This window comes from Larus michahellis, chromosome 2 (assembly GCF_964199755.1).
Source record: "Larus michahellis chromosome 2, bLarMic1.1, whole genome shotgun sequence".
NCBI lineage: Eukaryota > Metazoa > Chordata > Aves > Charadriiformes > Laridae > Larus > Larus michahellis.
The window spans coordinates 163092425-163114051 of NC_133897.1; positions in this window are offsets into that span (position 1 = coordinate 163092425).

Genomic DNA, 21627 nt, shown 5'->3' on the forward strand with positions numbered 1-21627 from the left:
ATTTTGAAATTATCATCATCCATCGGTGCCATCAGATGGAAGAAAGATGTTATCTTCTCATAACTACAAACGAGTCTGTTTGTCTCCAGACTCCAACAAAGGAGTAATAAACAGTACTGACTCACTCTCTGAATTCTTGAAATTATAGCTGAAATGAGTACCATGAGAGTTAACAAGGCTGTTCTTATTCTTCTAGGTAACTTTGAGGGACACAATGGTGGTGAATGAACCACTCACCATGCCCATCTGTCATACATTCAGGAACAGTTGAAGCTCAGTAACAAGCAGGATTCAAATTCAAATAATATTGTTCAGTGTCCTTACTCTACTGACACTCATACAGACTGACAGAGTAAATAAGATCTGCTATCAATCCATTAGTAAATTCTCTGCATTGATTTTTTTTTTTTTTTAAACTTCCATCATGCCAAACTCATAAATATAAATATGTATGTGTGTTAGCTAAATTTATGTATGGCAGGAAGTCCCTTCATCAGAGTAGTCTCTGATTTGGGGTACAGCTGCTAGCCCACTCCCAAAGAAGGTCCAAGCTCCCTCATATTTAGGAGACAAGGCTGCAACTATGCTTAGGGAGAGCACAGGAAATGTTCCTTGGCACTGAAACATGGTCACGAGTAGTGGTAGAGCACCCTTTCGCATAGTTTGACTTGCTTCAACTAGCAGTGTCCCAATCAATTCCCAACCAGCACTCAGGACTTAGCACCGTCCAGAGACTATTCCCAATAAACACTTTGGATGAAAGCGCACGATTGTAGAGAATAATAGTGTTTAACAAGACAGACGCAGGTTGTTCCATGCCAGTTGGTGTTGTTGCCAGAGAAGAGTATCAATCAAGACTGTTTAATTTACCAAAGTCCTTTAAAGTCATTCCAGTGTTTTCAGAGGGTATGGAGACAAGCTGTGAATGAAGCAAAACACTGCAGGCTCTGTAGTATGAATACTGGCACCCATGTAGACTGAGTGAAACGCTTTCTTAGTACTCTCTGTAGTGTCTTAAACAATTTCTCTTAAGTGACTTGAGTTCAGATAAGTGAAGTCATTATATTACCTTATCTTCTGTGGATTTGTTATTGTTTTTGTTTGTTTTGCTTTGTTTTTTATAAACAGCTAAGGAAAACACTTTGTGACATATTCCACATTATTCCACTGAAGCTGGCCCTGATTTCACTAGGAGCACAGTTAGAGCATAGTACTGAATCGTTATGAATTTCTCATTTTGGTACCTTCGTGGCATCTTGTTTGAAACAATCTCTGCTGTTCTCTGATTAGTTTCCTCTGCTATTTTTCCAGTTGAAGGAGGTAACTTTGAATCAAATGAGCCTTGTAAAGGAAGAGATAAACAAGTTAACACACTTCTGTCAACGTGAATGGACATGAACTGCAGTTGCCCCTATCTTTATTACTTTTTATATCTAAATGACGTTATACAGCATATTGTGTCTTTCAATTTTTGCCACATATTCTGTTTCACAAAGTTTAATGGAAAATGACGATATTTCAGCAGAGGAGAAAAAAACCCCAAACCATAGCGTTACGTTTAATCAGCCTGGCATGTATATTTTTCTATTCTGTTAAATAAGTGATAGTGTTTTTCTCTAGGATGGTGAATACATTGCATATTTATTTTAGTTGAATTTATGTTAGCATAGAAGGAAAAGTAACCATATATTTGAGCAAGGTTATGACAGTGGTTACTGTGAAAGCAGGTTTCTTTATCCAAAGTAATCTAAATTGGAGCAAGGCTGTAAGTCAAATAACAAAGAATAGCTGTGATATACTTAATTTCTTTTCTCATTAAAGAATGATACGGTGTCCTTAAGAGACAGTAATTTTCTCAGTATCTCAGGAGATCAGATTAATATGGAACTAGTAGTAAAGTGCTTAAATGGACTCAATCAAGACCATGTGAAACCCATCATAGGATTATTAGTAAGATAGAAGGAGAAATTACAAAACTCTATTAGTGTAGAGATCTGTCTTCTTATACACCATGGAAAAAAAGGGAGGAGAGATAAAGTGAGCTTTTCTTTCTCCTTGTCAAATCTTCACCAGCTTCCTGAAAGACCTTGGAATGAGGAATTATTTGGGTTTGTTTTTTTTTTTTTAATTTACTTTTTTAAATAACCTCTGGACAGTAAGTTTCTGTTTATTCTCCTGACTAAAGTATAAGCAAGTCATATAACCTTTCTGTACAGAAGATTCTCTGCTTGTTAAACACAACTAATGAAGTTTGCCTGTCACTCAGGAAGAGTGCCATGAAGACATAAGTAAGATGTAAATGGTATATACGCCTCACACCAGCTGTCTGACCGCACATAAATTTGGCCTTGATGTTTGTAAAGCAGTGAGTCTGGATGGAGGGCAGGATGCCAGGTACAGTTATGTTTAACACTTCAATTAGCATATAGGATTTTGGCTTCTTCACAGAAGGAAGAAGTCTGCTATTGTAAGAAGGCCACATGTTCTTATACTTACTTTGCACAGCAGATTTGTACATTGTTATAGCAACATTATTAACTATTTTATTGATGGTTATATTCGAAGAAACATAAATCTCTGGAGATATTCAAAACCCGCCTGCACGCATTCCTGTGCAACCTGCTCTGGGTGACCCTGCTTTGGCAGGGGGTTGGACTAGATGATCTCCAGAGGTCCCTTCCAACCCCTGTCGTTCTGTGATTCTGTGATAAATACTCACATTTTTATGTCCATAACTGCAGAAGGGAGCTACCAGTTTCCAGAATTTTTTTTTTTCCATCCACATTCTTGCCACTCTATAATGAACTTAAGGCCATTTTCCTTCCATCCCAAATTGCTTTTGTGTCTCTTTTTGTCCTTGGTTCTAGTATAAACCAGGGACAACGCCACAGTAGTGTAAAATCATAATCAAATCTAAAAAAGACTTGAAAGCCATTCCAAAAAGCAAGACTGGGATGAGTAAGTTCTCATCAACCACCTACTTGTGAGCAGAGACATAGACGATAGCTTTTCTACAAAATGCCATCCTCTCCAGTTTCAGAAATGTATAAAAGTTGTCACTAAACAAATTCCATTTGTTCTCCTCTGTGCCCTTTAATTACTCAGTACTTTCCCATTAACTTAATTATTTAAGTGCTTTTCACTCCCATGCTACTGCATGTACAGATGCTATGTGTATAATACATTAAACCTGCATAATTGACTTACATTTAAGTGTCACCAGTTGTGTAATGTTCTGTGTTTGTTTTGTATTCATGACACCGTGAAGAAATGAAATGCTTTGTGTTAGTAAACAGAGCTCCGTTTATTGCTGCTCAGAGCTGGAGCAATTTGGGAAAAAGAACACCACTGCTATTAAAAAACATGGACTTGAGGAAACAGAAGCCGTGATAACCACTTGATCATCTGCATCGGCATCATCTCAAACTGTAAATGTTTTTCTGCTAAAACCATGGGAAAACAGTAAGGGCATATTTTGAGTCTGACATTTTCCTGTATTTGAGAGTGTAGCCGCTTACTTAGCCAGGAAACCACATCTCTGAGGAAGCTCAACAGAAATTAAACATTAGTGGCTGCGTATTTCTTAATTACTTGAGGTCCTGAGTGGCCTGCTGAAAATCAAACCAACCAGAAATACTTAAAAGGCAAAAACCCCAAACCAGCAGCATCTGAATCACTTTCCTGAAATTTGTCATTACTTCCCATTTACCTTACCCAAGTGTTGTGATTAGGTGTAAAGTCTCCAAAGAAATCCAGAATCAATTGTAAGGCCTTCTGGTAGCTGAGATCCCAAGTATCAACCACTGTTTGCAAATACCTTCACAATATTTCTCAATGAAAGCAATGTAGTGAGTTTTTCTCCTTAAGTTTGAAGTCACTGATATTTCTGGCAGACCCAAATGAGTGAGGGGAAATTTTCTTCTGAGGCAGGTCATCTCCGTGCGTTTCCCCTGGGTAAATGTGCCCATTGATCGGTAAAGGTTGTATAACTCAGGTATAGCAATAACCTTCCTCTCCCACAGCCCAATGAGTCACCAGATTCCTTTCACAATGAGATGCTTATGGTCATATAGGAACTAGCCCAGTAGGAACTAAAGAAAACCACCAGTATCCTCAGAAGTAAAAAGAACATCGATCAAAATACTGTGTTTAGTACATTTTTGTTTCCACTCTATATCTGCAAATTGAATACTAAGTGGAATTAGATCTATATGGCAAAACATACCTCTACAGTCTAAATGTCTATAGCTGAGCTAGTTGCCTGGCATCCCTCCACACTCGGTGAGCTACTTCAATAAAGTTAGCAAGCCTCAGGGTATGAGTCATCTGAAGTAGATGCCTATGTTTGGTCAGAAAAACCGTACATAAAAGCTGTGGTCTACAGTTATTTATGAAGTACACTGCCAATCTTAGTCAACAACAAAACTGCAGACATCTAAACTGTAGATATTACGTGCTCTATTCTGTTAAGGCATTTATAGAATCATAGAATCTTCATGGTTGGAAGGGACCTTTGAGATCATCGAGTCCAACCATACACACACAAAAAAACCCCTACAATCTCTGCCCCTAGAGCATGCCCTGAAGTGCCAAATCTAGATGTTTCATAAATACTTCTAGGGATGGTGACTCAACCACCTCCCTGGGCAGGCTGTTCCAGTGCCTGACCACTCCTTCAGTAAAGTCATTCTTCCTAATATCTAATCTAAACCTCCCCTGCTGCAACTTCAGACCATTTCCTCTGGTCCTGTCATTATTCACTTGGGAGAAGAGGCCAACACCCACCTCTCTCCAGCCTCCTTTCAGGGAGTTGTAGAGGGCAATAAGGTGTCCCCTCAGCCTCCTCTTCTCCAAGCTAAACATGCCCAGCTCCCTCAGCCTCTCCTCATATGCCCTGGTCTCCAGACCCCTCACCAGCCTGGTAGCTCTCCTCTGGACACACTCCAGCACTTCCATGTCCCTCTTGTACAGCGGGGCCCAGAACTGAACACAGCACTGGAGGTGAGGCCTCACCAGTGCCGAGTACAGAGGCACGATCACTTCCCTGCTCCTGCTGGCCACGCTATTCCTGATACAAGCCAGAATGCTGTTGGCCTTCTTGGCCACCTGGGCACACTGCTGGCTCATGTTAAGCTGTCCGTCCACCAGCACCCCCAGGTCCTTTTCTGCTGGGCAGCTTTCCAGCCACTCTTCCCCAAGCCTGTAGCGTTGCTTGGGGTTGCTGTGACCAAAATGCAGGACCCGGCACTTGGCCTTATTAAACCTCATACAGTTGGCCTTGCCCCATCCATCCAGCCTGTCCAGGTCCCTCTGTAGAGCCTTCCTACCCTCAAGCAGATCAACACTCCCACCTAGTTTGGTGTCATCTGCAAACTTACTGAGGGTGCACTAAATCCCCTCATCCAGACCATCAATAAAGATATTAAACAAAACTGGCCCCAAAACTGAGGCCTGAGGGACACCACTGGTGACCGGCCGCCAAGAGGATTTCACCCCATTAATCACAACTCTCTGGGCACGGCCATCCAGCCAGTTTTTTAACCAGTGAAGAGTACACTTGTCTATGCCATGATTCGCCAGCGTCGTATGAAATGCTGTAGTTATCCCAGTTGTCTTCTACAATATCTTAGCTTTCCTAAAAGACTTGTGTCTTATCTGCGAGCTCCATGCAGATAACTCTGATACTTTAAAGGGTCAAAATCGGTACAAGAGGTATATGCTTAGGAAATGGAATCAAACTTTTAATCACTAATTGAACCTCACTCATGAAAATTTGAGTCTAAATTTGAATAAACATTAGTGAATATTTTTGTGCAAAGAAACAAAAGAAAAAATAGTAAAAAAAAAAGCTTGTTGCATTTAACACTAGTTAAAACAAAATAGAAAAATAACCAGTCTTAGAACATTTTAAAAATGTAAATTAAAGTTGAATAACAAATTAAACCTTTAAGGAGTTAGCTTTTGTGTATTTTTGTTCTGCATTTCTCCAGGAATAAACACAAGGGAAGGAGTGTGAGTGTTTGCTTTTAATTTTTGGGTATGGCTGGTGAGCAATTATGCTCTTGACTGTTGTTATGAGTCTCAACTGCTCATCTCACTTAACTTCAGCCATCTGGGGCTGCACATATATTGGTAAATAAACCAGGACCAGGGTGTAGGCTCAGGCTCTTGACTGTGTTTATCCTGAAATGATCATCGTGTGCCAGCTAACACTTTCTTGAATGATGCCCAGTTGGTTCAGAGGGTAGCGTGCTCCAGAGACAAGTCCCAACAGACGATTCGGACAATAATGCACCAGGTTTGGCTCTTTACACCCTACACAGCCATCTAACACTGTTCCGTCAGGATATGCACTCTCAAACATTACCATCTGCCATGTCCAAGGGTCTGTAACACACACTTTCAGCTTTGTAGTGTGAAAACACCGCTGTGAGAGGTTGCTATACAGACATCACATTATTTATGATATTTTGAACTGGAAAAAAAAAGAAAACTACACACACAAAATTATGTTTATGACTCCAAAGAGGCAAACAGGGGGTACAGAGAAAACACAGTGCCAAATTCTGTGCAGTATAGAGATGGTTTGTCAGTGTAAGTTTTCCTCAGAGCCAGAGAACAATCCCTATTTAGCAGCATATATAGAACAAGGAAGTTACTTACCCGGTCACTTCAGTAATCCTCTAATGAACGAGAAAAGCAGAAATATATCCCACCCACATCAGAAGTATATCTCAACAAGGGAATCTATATTTCTCTAGACCTGTCTCTTCAACTGACTGTAGTTCTCTCCAAACAGACATTGAATTTTCGGATGGATAAAGTTAGCAGAGATAAGTCCTCTAGGCATGAGCAGTCTCATAAAGTTATTAGATGGTTTCTAGATTTCATTCTTATAATGAAAGCTTTTCCTCCCCGCCCCCCCCCCATCTGTAGGTTCCTATCTTTCTCTGAATGAGTTACCTTTCATTTGGCATCATTACATCAGATTACCCTCTAAGCCAAAAGTCATCAGAAGTCATGTTTGTCATATAAAACCCAAGCATACACCATTCCTGTCTTGAGTGTAATAAGATGTTAACATACCTGTCCTCTGTGTGATGAACCACCCTCGAGGCAGATTTTTCTATCAATTACCTGCATTTAAGAAAGTTTGACATTTTAAAGAATTAGCAATGCAAAATTAAGCATGCAAATCAGTAGTTTGCACAGGATTTGTAGTAAATTAAATGGAGCTTGTTTCTCCAGATGCAATTCAGTCACTGATGAACGCAAAACCTCTTTAAAGATTTGAAGGGCAATGCAACTGCTTCATAAGCCTGGCTTACACATGGCTTACTTTCATTCCAGACTGTGCCCCTTCTGCCCCACAAGGGCAAGATTTCTTCTTTATTGTGTGATTTCATTGACTGACATATAATTACACCATGAGATAATTTAACCCTTTCTTTTTCATTAGTTGTCTCATGTGCCTTAGCTTCCAAACCGTCACATGAGAACTACAGGACTCGGTGAAACTGAGCTGGGAGATAAGGAGATTCCAGTCATGTGAAAATATGGGAACATGAGTCTGCATGGTGTAAATGAAACATCTTGTAAAATGAAATATCTTTTTTCTTCCCTTTGAGCCCACACGTGAGGATTGAAAGCATAACCATGTTATTGAAATCAGGGGAAGTATTCTTGTATCTAAGGTTTGACTTATGATAACAATTGAAAACATCACATTCTTCTTGCTGTGTGTATCAACTTCTGATTCAATGTCTCAGGCAGGTAAACCTGCTGCTGCCTATACGCACATATCTAGTGCAGATGAGATTGAAAAAATACTGAATGCATATATCTGATGGTAGATACTGTTTTTTATCAGCTGTGGAACAACAACAAAAAGAAATGACATAAGTGAATCATAAATGTTGAAAGACATTTGAAAGTCCAAAAAATTCAAATTAAGAACCATGTTGTGCAGCTGATTGAAACCAGAATAAATTGTGGGATGTGAAAGGAGCTATCCTGATATAGTCCAGCAACTGACTGGTGATGTTGCTTAACAGATTAAGAGTTCATCTGTTTTACATATCCTGCATACCTTTTTGGTGCAGGCAGTGCTAACAAAAATAGCAAATGACAGTTTATTATGCCAGAGGAGAGGAAAGAAAACTGTTTTGTGAAGACAGCCAAGTCAATATGGAGTCCATCGTGTTTGGTTTTGATATTTTCTAGCATTTTTCCTAATCACCTGTCATAGCTCTTCTCGAAGACAGGACCCTGGTGTAAAAGGACCCCTTGCTGTACAATCTTACTGAGAGGGATTAGGAATCATAGAATTATAGAATAGTTTGGGTTGGAAGGGACACTAAGGGTCATCTAATCCACCCCCCCTGCAATCAGCAGGGACATCTTCAACTAGATGAGGTTGCTCAGAGCCCCGTCCAACCTGACCTGGAATGTTTCCAAGGATGGGGCATCTACCACCTCTCTGGCCAACCTGTGCCAGTGTTTCACCACCCTCATTGTAAAAAATTTCTTCCTTATATCTACTCTAAATCTGCCCTCTTTCAGTTTAAAGCCATTACCCTTGTCTTATTGCTACAGGTCCTGCTAAAAAGTCTGTCCCCATCTTTCTTATAAACCCCTTTTAAGTACTGGAGGGGGCTATACGGTCTCCCTGGAGCCTTCTCTTCTCCAGACTGAATAACCCCAATAATTATTAGGGGAATGGGGGAGGTCAGGTCACCCTTCTTATGACATCAAAGGTTGACTAAACCTCTGCCATCTCTATGGGACTGAGAACAGAGCACTGTACATGGAATGCAATTCTGGAGGATGGAAAAAGAATGATTTTGTGTCCCATGTACTTTCTCTGATCTAAGAGTGTCCCAGCAGGATCTGTTACACAACCCTACAACCAATCTGTTACACCCCCTGTGGTGCAAAGAGATACTCAAACTATTCGTATAGCATAGCCATATCACCAGGGACCTATATCCCAGTTTCTCATCTATAGCGATTTTCTTTCCAGCTATTTGTGACTTCGATATCCATTTCTACTAAAAAATGTATTATACAATGTAGGTATGTTCTGCATGGTTACCCTTTTCACACTTTGGTAATTACCCAGGGCCTTTACCAAGGACATTTCTAGTGGACTGTACCGTATTGCAGAGCTCTTTGCTGACTTAAGATGGTAGGACTTCGCATTAAAACTTGGGGCTCATTATTTTAGATATAGGGTCACTCAGTCCTAACACTGCTCTGAGACCTGACTCACAAATCTGTTTGGAAAGGGTGACTTCTTGTTTCATTTGTCGTGGTTTACTAGGTTTACATGGCAAGGTTTTGATAGTGGGGGGACTGCAAGGATGGCTTCTGTGAGAAGGGACCAAGAGCTGCCCCTATGTCAGACAGAGCCAGGTCCAGCTGGTTCCAAGATGGACCTGTCACTGGCCAAAGCTGCTGCATCAACAATGCCTGTTGTAACATATTTAATAAAAAGTAAAATACACTGTTTAGTGGCAGAGTGAGAAAGTGGCTTGGTGGGCACCTGTTGGCCAGCCAGGGCTAACCTACCAAACATGGTCACCATCAGGTCAAGTGTTTCCACACCTTTGCAGGGAGCATGACCATAGCCCTGACTTCTTAAGTTTCTTTGACAAGATCTATCCAGTTCATAATGTTAGTAGTTTTTCACAGGGGAGCTTGTGATATCCTTTATCTAAAAATATTTATAAGCGATGATCAACAAGATGACTTTACTGTCTTACGCATCTTGTAAAAGGTTTTACACTAATTAGTTCTTCGAACTAACTATAGTGATGGTTGTGGGACTCTTTTCCATCTGAAACTATTACCATCGGTGGGAGCTAAATTGTAAATACTTAATCCCTACTATCTGGGTCAAGATTTCATTTTTTGAGGTGGAGCATTTAAGGAATGAAAGGGTTCAAATTTTAGCTTCTTATTTTGTTGTGGAACAGAAAAAGAAAACATAAACCAATAAATTATGTTCCACTATTTACATAGTTTATACAAATGCAACATCCATCCCACAGCTTACTGCTGTGAAAGACTGGAACTTTAAAATAATTGTCTCAAAGCTTGCTTAAGCTTCTGCAAATTGACGGCAGGCTTGCAGGCCACTAAGAAGCTTTCTTGTGTCTATTTAGCACCTTCTGCAGACCATCCTCTTGCTTGCCAGTCACCACCCAAGATTGCCATCAGCTGAAGAGGGTGTGTTGCTCCCCCAGCTGGAGAGGGTGTAGGCCTCTGGCTATCAGAGTGGCCAGACCCTGCCCAGCACAGAGCACATTGGAGCCTGTGTTGTTAACTCCAAAACTGCTGAAGCACAATGACTGTGCCAAGCACTGCCCAGACAGCAAGGGGGCAGGAAAAGCTTATACGGCAGCCGTGTAAAATGACAATTAGCTGGGCAAAGGCCACCATCACGCTGATTGGTCAAGCCACAGACCAACCTGTGCTACCTGGACTATAACTGGCCCGGTGACCCACCACGGTTTGGGAATCGGGACCGAGACCCCCACCACCATCAACCATGGATCAACGGGATGCCGCTGAACTTCCAGAGGACCACCGAGACGTCGTTGGGCCTGTGGTGGTGACTATACTCTTGCTACACTGTGTAATACTGCTTCTCTTTTCTGCCTTTCCTCTACTTAAGCCTTTACTCTATCGCTTGTCTTAGTGACTTTTGCTGGGGAATAACAATAAACATGCAGTGAGCGGCGTCTGACCTCGTTTGCGTCTTAATTTCACACTTGGAATCATTGCGCACCTCTCCCGGGCCCAATATAGTCGGACTGGGACATAACAACCGCCACAAATCTTCTCAGTGTGAATTTTTTCATTAGATCATTTGAACGTGTAATACAGAGAGAACAGAAATATTTAAACATACCATATACATCCACGGGCAGATGTATGTGTATTTACCCAGACAGAGAGGTAAGGGTGTGAATCAATTGCTTCTCCATAAAGGTTTTGATTCTCTTTCATCATATGCTGAAATATTTACCTATTTCTGGGGAAAATCACTGGCCAATGAATGAGATCTTAACATCATTGCTTAACGATCTTGCTCAGCAGCAGAGTTAAAATTCAGATTCAAATGTATCACATTAAGCAACTGCTCAGAGTTTGGAGAAAAAAAGACTCTTAAACTGTTTTAAATGAAAATATTTTAATATAATTTAATATAAATATTCTGATGTACGTATCAGATTAGTTATAAAAAGTTATACCTGTCATATATGTGAAATTTGGACTTGTTTTCCCTTCAGCTATAAGTAGCTTTCTTTCCTGCCAACAAGTCTCCAAGTTTGAGCTAAGCTATGCTGCCATGCCTTGTGTTCATGCAGCAGTTGCCCTGGGGAAAAAAACGACAATTTAATACAAAAACACAGTCAGGGATACATGGGTGGCAATGGCAGAACCATGTCTCAAAACAGGAGTCAGACTTTGAATACCAGATTGCTGATAGTTCTCTAAAAATATTGCTGAAATATTCAGCTGAATATATGAATGTATTCGTATTTGTGATTGCTTTATAATAAACTTGTCGCATGTGTTTTTATATCCCTAGGTCATTTTAATGCTTTTGCAGCTCTTTGCGACTGTATGCAGTGACAAGGTGGAATGTGCTTGCTCTCTGGTTTCTGAGATGTTGAGAGATCTGTTTAAATTCATCAGAGTATCGTATTCTCTTCTGAACTTCATATCCAAACTTACATACGATTGTAAAGATTTCTCCCATGAAAATTGGGACTGAAAAACAGGTTAAAATTCAATTTTCCCCAAGGAAGTTTGTTTTCCTAGAAATTACATTTTGAAATACCACAACAGTGGAATACTGAACTAGTGATTTATTGGACATGTTCATTTTTCCGATTTTTTTATTTTTATTTTAGAATACTTTAACTATACATTTAGTTGTGCCTGCTGTATCCTGGAGTCCAATATGCTGTATGTTTTGTCTATTTTTATTTTTTTTAAATAGAGGCATGTAGAAGCATGAGAGAGTGACATGTTTTTCCTGTGCTGGAAACAGGATCAAAAGCGTGGGAAAAAATGAAACAAATTTAAAAGAACAGCCAGCAGAAAAAATCACATGACAAATCATGCATAAGTAGCCTTGCCATAGAACCTTTTGGGGGTGCAGTGTGTTTGTGTGTGAGGTGTTAATGATGATTCAGAAGCCCTGAAGAAGACAACTATATCATAAGAGAAAAGCAAAACTATGTGGAGGTGTATACGCAGATATGGTATCTTAATGACCCATGGAGTAAATCTTTCCCACATGGAAGCCAGAATCTTCTGCCTAGATCACAGCTGAACTATCACAGTTGAAGAAAAATGCTAGCTGGCTGGACAAAGAACGAATAAGAACAACAAGAGTGATTAGAAATTCATGAATTAGAAATCCATTTTAAGCAAAGAATTAAGTAGGTCAAAGTAAATGGGAGGAATCTTCAATGAATAAAATCATCATTGAGAAACAGAGAAGGAACTACTCAGTTCCTATATCTACCACAGATAGGAGAAGAAACAATGGCTAAAAATACAGGAGGAGACGTTAATGTTGGACATTAAGCAAGATATTCTGTCAGTGGGAACACAGGAGAGTATTGCCTATAACGGTTGCAAGCTTTTTCTGTGGTTAGAATTTTTTAATTAAAAGTTGAACGAATTTGTGTCCAGAATACTGTAGGGACAGTAGTTCTCTCCTTAGTTAGGCAGGTGGACAAAAATCTACTTATTTTCTATGATTTCCTAATGAGTTTAAGTACCACTTTGAAGAGTCAGCTGTTTGCTGTGCACTATCTAGAGGCGATAAAATGCTTAATATTAGTCCAGTACAATAATATGCTGAACCTGACTAAATAGATTTCATTAAGTTCAGCAATTTTCAGCAGCACAAGAGACTGGCATAAAAATCTTTAAATATATCTGTTCAATGACCTCTTAATCACTTGTAAAGTCTAAGGTGCTTAAGAGGTTGCACTACATGTTTGTTCAAGAGACTAAAATTCAATTTATCCTTGTAGTACTGGCCAACAGAAAAAAAATCCAGGAAAATAAATAAAACTGTTCCTCGAAAATTTATCTATGTACACTTTATTTTATAGCTCTTTATGGCTTCACTGGAACATGTTTTGCTTCCCCAGTAAATTGTACTGAAGGAATAGTAAGATAGAGATACAAATAAGTACTGAATTGCTAGAACTTATATTCAAGGGAAGAAGAGTAACTAAATCATCTCCATAAATAAAGAAAATGTGCTTAAAATAGTTATTAAATGCTTTTGTAGAAAATTAAAAAAATAACATTACCTAACAATACTAAAGTAGAAAGGTTCCATTTAATATTGAGATCAAAAATGCTCAGTAATGCATTTGCATTTTGTCAGTTATATATGAAAACATATGTAAGGAAAATAGTTTCTATGACTTCTAGGTATCTTTTAAACATTCAATTAAAATGTTTTAGATGACTCTAACAGAACAGAGACCTAAAAGAAACCACTTGGATCCCCAAAACCAGTCTCAATGATATCAACACAAAACCATAATATCTAATCCTTTCACAAAATTGATAATTGCCCATTTTAAGATTCAAGAGAGCCTTTTATTCTCACCTGTCCTGCTGGAAAGCTCTTCAGGACCTCACAACTGTGATAGTTAGAAATTTTCTAATTTCCATTCCAAATTTATCCATGACAAATAATAAAGAATCATCTCACATTTTATTGGTGAGATAATAAATGTCATTTCTCTGTAACAGGATGAAAGTCAGCAGAACAGATTGTGAATCCCTTAAGAAAAGAGTGCCAAAAAACCCGCTCAAACAAGATACAAACGAAATTTACCATCAACGTATAAAAAAATATTGTTCTTTTTAACAATATTCTCCATATTTTTTCTCAAAGCCTGATTTTGAACAGCTTAGCTTTTACAAGATGAAATGTTTAACCTGTGTAGAGAGGATGTTGTTTTTAACTCTTTCTAACAAGTCAACATATATTCTTTACAGGAAGAAATTAAAATATTTGTAACCTGCTCCCAACAAGTAACTTATCTGGTTATTTACTGCAAATATTTGGATCAGGTCTTGTCTGTTCCAATAAATTACACATCACGTTGCTCAGAAGTTGCCTACAGCTATGAAACTAAAAGTGCATGTAAGAAGAAAATTAAATTCAGAACGAAAATGTGTCTACAGCAAGAGGTAGTCAGTTTTAAACCCCTGTTTCCAAAAGGGTTGCACTGGTTTATACCAGTTAAAACTTTGGCTCATTGTTTTTCTGCACACCTTCTTATCTTTCTGCATAATGTATTCATCACCCTAATCTTCAGGCAGCATATGGAAAATGAGGAGTGACAGTTCTATATATCCCTGGATGCATCTTGTCCACCTCATAATGAACTGTCTCTTCAGAAGGAATTCATGCTACTGATCATTTTCCATAAGGAAATTTGCAGGAACATTCAAACTGTTTCATTATTTGGACGCTTTTTGAACCTCCTATGGTATTACTCATCATAGCTTTAGGATTTCATCTCAGAGCCGTTTACTCATGTGGTCAAAGCATGGAGTCAAGACACAGGAGACACAGATTTATACCTCACTATGTATCAGCTGTTATAGTTGTAAATGATGTAAAGGATATTTTTCTTTCGTTGCCTACAAATTTCTGTCATTATTACTTTGAAAAGGGTGAATTTTGCCATATTTAATAAATGTTTTTTTCCATTGTGTTTCTCCAAAAAAAAAAAACCAAACCACAAAAGCAATTACAGTAATGGAAAAGCAAAACATTTAGGTCCTAAATTAGACAGGAGAGATTTGAGTCTTTAGTTTTAGATTCTCCATTGATGCTGCATAAGGCAACAGTGTTGTAACAGGTGCTTTCCATATTAATTCCTACTTCTGTTGAGAGCAGCAGCTGCCAGATGAAACCTTATTCAGGTGGCTGAATTTGTAAAACAGTCAGGTAATGAACTACATCTTCTCTTCATGGTGATTTTAAAACTTTGTGACCTTGAATATTCCCAGCATACTTGGTCTCTGTGCCAAATTCTTATACCTTTTCTTGTGTTGTTCAGCTTCTGACCTTTTGCATCCCTTTACTGATTTCAGGGAGATTCCCAGCAGCAATTATTATTTCTTAATTCAAACAATATTAAAATATAAAGTGTATTTTTGTTGTTGTTTGGTGTTTTTTTTTTCTTTTTTCTTCCTGTCAGGCTATACTATATGATCCCTTTTTTGATAGGAGGGGTTTTTTTAAGACAATTTTGTTATGCAAGTAATGGAGCACAGCCAACCTTTCCTGGTTTCAGGATTTGGTTTTTTGTTTGTTTGCTTACTTGGGTGTTTTGTTTTGGTTTTTTGGTTTTTTTGTTTGTTTGTTTGTTTCATATGTCTCTTTTTAAGAATTCAGTAAAATTTGTGAGATCTAGATATTTTCCATCAAAATTAGTAACAAATTCTGTACAAATTCTGTAGCAGCAGCAGCAGGAATAAGCTCCATTTCAGTAACCTCAAGGAAACACTCTACTCTGACTCCAAAATTCACCTCAAAACTATTCACCAAAGAGATGCTGATGCAGGCACGCTGCCTTTTAAGAGCGAGCTCTGATTTAAAGCTGTGTCATCAGTGCTGAATGGCTGTCTGAGTGTACAGCAGCAGCTTGAATGAGAGACTGAGGGTAGCCAAATTGGATACTGTACAATATATATTATTCAAATAGATGAAGGTGTGAGGCTAACATCTGCCTCACTCTTCTGTGTGCCAAAACATTCATGCACTCAGCTTTCTGCTATTCCAGGAATCACTCAAGCGCTTATTATAAGTAGCTTCAATAAGCTGGAACTTCCTTTCTCAGGTACTCATCCAGCAGTCTGCTGCTGGCCTTGTACTGGAGGAAAAAAAACCCACCTCCGATAGGGAGAGTCTGGTTTTCCCAAATTTTTTGAGCCACAGAAGAATATGGTGTGGGGTAAGCAGAGGCAGTATAGCCTCTACTGAGATTTTTTATCATGGAATGGTTTATAAACTTGGATTTTTACATGCTATTTCCTTGATGGGTTTTTCTTTCCCTCCAATTTTCAATTTTTTAACTGAGCATGAGAAATGGAAAGAATCTTTTCCTACTTTTCCACTTGAGGGCAACTAAAGAGCTGTGTTCAGTCAGGACTGCGTGATAAAATAAAACCAGATCCCCTCTCCTATTCACGCTCTCAGAGACTCCAGCCTTTCTCTAGTGGGGATGCAAGAGGCTGTTTCTCTCTGTTGAGAGCTGGCGGTAATCATGCCTTCTGTCAAGCGCTCTTCTGTGAGGCTCATGGAGATGAGACGATGCTTGGTCTTCTCCACAGGTCTTTCTTCCTTCTCTGCTAGGTACAGGAGCATCACTGATAATCCAATATCCAAATACTGGACTTTCCAGGACTGTGTGCTTGAGACAAGGTTTGTTGTATGTTATTTTTTAAACAGAAAAAAAAATCTACAAGGAAGGTTCAGTAGATGGAAGTGGAGCAAACAGGTTAAATGCTTTAGTCATGTTGATGCAGTGACACAGAGACAAAAGATGGTGCCAAGGCTGAAGTATGAGTGCTGACTGTTGGTACGATGTGTAAACCACCAGTATGTGTTCCTTTCCTTCTTTTTGGAAGGAAACCTACTTCATCTGGTCAGGACTGAATCCGGAATGATCTGTTTCTACCTTTTTTCCTGGACTCCTGTTCCCCATTTACTGTACAACATGAAGCAAAAAAGGAGGAACAGAAGGTAAAAGGAGGTCTGTGCACACCACCGGTGCGCACCAGTCCCCTGTATGAGATGTGTATTTTGGTTTTCTTCACAATGAAACCAAGGCAGAGAGGATTAGTGTGGATGTTGTGTTTAGAAGAAAAAAGGTGGCTGGAGTATGCACTGTGATCTGGGATTAGGGTGCTCACCTGGCCGTGGGGACTAGATACAGTCTAAGGATGGCAATTAATAATTACCACAAGTAAATTTATCAGTGTTATAAAATAACCGTGCAAAACAGTTGTGCCATGATGATGGTGTGGGGAGCTCTGCAGCCTCCTCCCACAGCACTCAGATAAAACATAAAAAAGCTTTCCTTGCATCTATTCTGCCATCTCAAGCACAGTTTTTATTCTGATGATAGAAATGAAGAATTGCTGGGAACCGCAGTTTCAAAAGGGCGAGTTAGTGTAACCAGCTCGCCAGTGAGCAGCACGAGTCTGGGTCACTGATGCTGAACAGAATTGCATCAGCTGGACAAAGTCCAGATACTGACTGGCCCCTATTTTCATACAGGTCTATATATTAAGTCAAGAATGAACTGCTGTGACCCTCCATTTTCATCTTTGTGTAACACAGATGATATGAAATAGTAATTTCTCCACTGAGTCTATAAAAAAGGAAGCGTCTTGCTTCTAGCCCATGCTAGCTTCCAGCTCAGCCACCCACCCATTTATTTCACTTTGTAAATGTTCACTTTGTTGTATCCTGTTCATTGATGAACCATAGAGATCAGGCTCTGGAAGTATTTGCCTATAACTCAAGTTTCCTAAACATCAATGAAATTTCACAGTTATTTTTAAGCCTTTTGTGATTGGCCATTTTTTTTTTTTATACGTAGCCATTAAATCAATTCCAGAATTATCTCACTACTATTTCTCTACTTCTACTTGATGTTTTTCAGTTAATGTATTCCAGATTCAAGTCAGTCCCCTTTGCTACAACAATTTGAAATCTTCATTCAGCTAGCTACTTCCACAATTTATAATTTATTTCTGACACTTCATTCCAAGATCTTATTCATCAGCTTGCAAATTCACAAGTAGTCTGCAACATGGTGTATGGCTTCACACGTGTGATCCATCTTGGTCTTACACATTTATCAAACATTGCATCAGTGACAATTTTTACCAGAAATAATAGGAGTCAGAGCTGGGTCCCCATACAACTTCACCATTATTAATTGCTCCCTGAAACCGCTATACCTTTTAAGCAGGTCCACCGCCCCTATCACATTTCAAAGCAGGTCATAAGTGCGACACCAGTTTTATGTGGCATTAACAGGTTCTTCAAAATATCATGGTGAAGGAGCACGCAACACCAGAGACAACCGGAGAGAAGATGCCAGCTGGGTTTGATTGAGTGCAACATCTTTCCTGCCATCTACCCTAGCAGCAATCACCCAGCAGCACATGGAAGAGAGCTGTAAGTATACTCTGGAAAGCATTTATAGTATTGACTTTAAACTGTATTAAGTTTAATCAAGAAGTAGGCATTTCCAAAATGCATTCATTTACAAGAGTGTGTGCAGAGTCCTTCTGAGTTCCTTTCACTCTTAATTCCTTTTTTATTCACCATGAGGCATAATGTGGGCAGGAGAAATGAAGGAAATGTAATTCTTCCTCGGGAAATTTGAAACTTGTGTATTTCTTTAAAATGAGCACTGCCTTTGCACTTCATTTGGCTTCTCGGAAATCAGTTTGTGTGAAGCAGGAAAATGAATGATCAGGTTCTCCGTCCTGATATCTGTTTTATCTGCAGAACTCATTCTCCATATATTGGGTTTATTACAGGTGATGAGGGCAAATTTTATGAGAATTTCTTGTTCATACAATGACGGCAAATCACTGAAAAGTGAAATCCCCACTCCTTTTCCCCAGCTGTCTGCCATTCGTCAGCTAAGCCATCTCAGTATTTTCTGACATTTTCTGCTTTAATGTGATTAAACTTGTGATACATTGTCAGAGGGTTTAGCCAATGGCAGGATTACAAAATGCCAGACACATCACTGCTAGTTCCACTCAAGCTCTCCTTATATATGTTCCTTTTTGATACAAATTACTCATGATCTGTGGCTGGCAAACCGGATCCCATCCATTCCAGCAACTCTTGTGAAAGCTGAGAGGTTAATAGTACATTTGGGATTTGACAGAAAAATCTAGCCAACAATCGAGCAAACTTTTCATTCAAAGTTTGTAGTGGTGAAAATAAGGAACACGTGTTCCCATGCTTAGTCTTTGGAACACCCCTACAAAGTCCACTAATTAATTTAATGGTATAAACGCATGATGTCAATAAACATTTCCTGAGAAAATTGTTCCTGCCTTCTCCAAGTACGTTTTAAAACATAAGTATATATGTATATATACATGCATATAAATATATTTTTTTATATATATATGCAGATACATACAAACACTGTCCATTGAGATGGATTGGCTCATCACTTAGAACTGGAAAGTACCATTGTCTTCATCACTGAACAAAGGAAGGGACCCTTAGTGACCTATGTCCCAGACCCCTAGTGTCAAGTAGAAATTATTAGCTGGCTACTCCGGAGCTAATGATTATTTACTCCCTTTCTCCAATCCCTTCTTAAACTGAGGTGGGAAGCTGAGTGAAGCCCTACCTGGCCATCTCCATTAGGCTTACCAGGAGGCATCATGCCTGCTATGTTAGCTTTTCCATGGCATGCTCCCAAAGCAAACCTCACCCACGTCACCAATTGCTTTAAGGTTGTTTGTTTTTTATTTGTTTTTTTTTTTTTTTTCTGAAGAACCATCTCACAGTGACAATGTGTATGTATTGAGAACTCAATTGCATTTACCCCTGAAACAGCTGGAAATGGGCACAAGTACCTTACTCTGATAGGTGTCCTGAGTGCCAACCCAACCGCATGTCCCTTTTTTTTTCTTTTTTTTTTTTTTTTTTTGCATCCCCCTGTTACCCCTCCTTTGTGTGTGTGCTGTGTCATCTTGTCCCATCCCTTTTCTCTCCATGCCACATCACTCCCCTGGTGAAATGTGTAGACCCAAACATCATGAAGTGGGACCTACCCAAGGAGGAAACAAAGCCATGAGCAGCGTAGGGCTGAAATGGTCAGACCCTGTATCCCTTGACCTGATACTATTTAACATGCCCAGCAAAAAGGAGGGTTGTGAGATGGTGGGAGCAGCAGGGCATGAAAGGTATTTGACCACAAGATTGGAATGGTTATAATTCCCTGTAGGATGACGAACCTGAGATTCGTGTATCTTGTGTGACGCTGAGGTAACTGAGTGGGGCAGGCGGTTGTGAGGACTGCAGGTGTTGGGGCTATACCTGGAGATCAGAGTCTTGTGGAGATTGCAAAGGACCTCACGTTTTTAGGCTAAGCATCCTCCCAGCAGTGAAACCAACTGATAAACCTGAATCCTGCACCTGGCTGGCACAGGAGGGGAATCTTTCACACTGCCATGAAAGAAGGAATGATAATTCATTCAAAACCAGATGTTTTACTGATATAGCTTCATCAGTCCCCATTGCTTGTAATGAAGAGGAAGTGCAAGCTTCTCTGCTAATGTTTTATTTCTGGAGTCCTGCTCTATTTACCAGTGATTTCCACCAGTTCTTGTGACACATATCAGAATGAACCTTTCTCTCTCTCACCCTGGTGTCTCTGAGGGGACAGATAAGGCAGTGTGTCAAAGTGGTCTTAAATAATGGGTAGTGATTGGTATGAAATTACTTCATCCCACACGCTGTTTGGCCATTACACGTGATTAATAGAGCATATGACTGCTGGAAGACATGAAGCTCCTGCCAAAATCTTCTTTAATTTAGCTGGAATATAAACAAACACAAAACAACAACAAAGACCCACAGTGCTTATTTCCATAATGAAGAGCTGTGTTTGGTGGAGATCAAAAATGCATCTATTTAAAAAAAAAACAAACAAAACTATTGTGTTTCTCATAGTTAATCACACTCTAGCATTAGACAATTGAAAAGTAATACAAGGTTAAGTACTGAATGGCATTTATTTTATTTTTATTGCCTTCTTTTTATATATATTCTATCATGAATGTGGAGCATACTAAGTCAATCCAAATCATCCAGATGGCTTGGAGAATATTTATTGGATATTACTTTTTACTTTCATTTATTTGTACATACATAGCCAACTGGGTTTTAAAGAGTGAAATTATAAAAAAAAACAAACAAAAAAAAACCCCCAAAAAACTCCAAACAAACAAAAAAAACCCCAGACCTTCAATAAGGTTATACAGTTACTTATAGTGCTGAATATTTCTTAGGTGCCAGCTGTGGGAAAGGGTAATATCTGAAGCTGGGGTTGGAAGTATAGGATGTTCTGAAAGACAGTGACAGAAAAAGTGGGGATGCAAATACAGCAACTTGAGGGGTCCTCTTCCTTAAGGAGAACTGGAGCATCACTGTTTCTTACTGCTTCTGAGCCACCCTCTCTGTCTCAACAGGCAGCGAGCTGAATGAGTGCAGCTACAACATCTCCCAAATCTGTGACAGTGTGCTCCATCACCAATCTGACCTTTATCTCTTGTAACCCTGCCCAAGAGATGACCACCCGTGGTGGTCATAATGGGTGCATCTAGTCTTGATGGCGGCATCCAGGGCTCAATATGGTTTCAAGGAGACAGATAACAACACAACAGCCAAGGTCTAACTTGAGCAGTGCACCCACCTAACCACAATACTGGTACTGTGGTTAATATGCAAATATGACTGTAGGTCAATCATCTTACCCCCATAAATAGTGAGCAGACCAACAGCCTGTTTGGCTC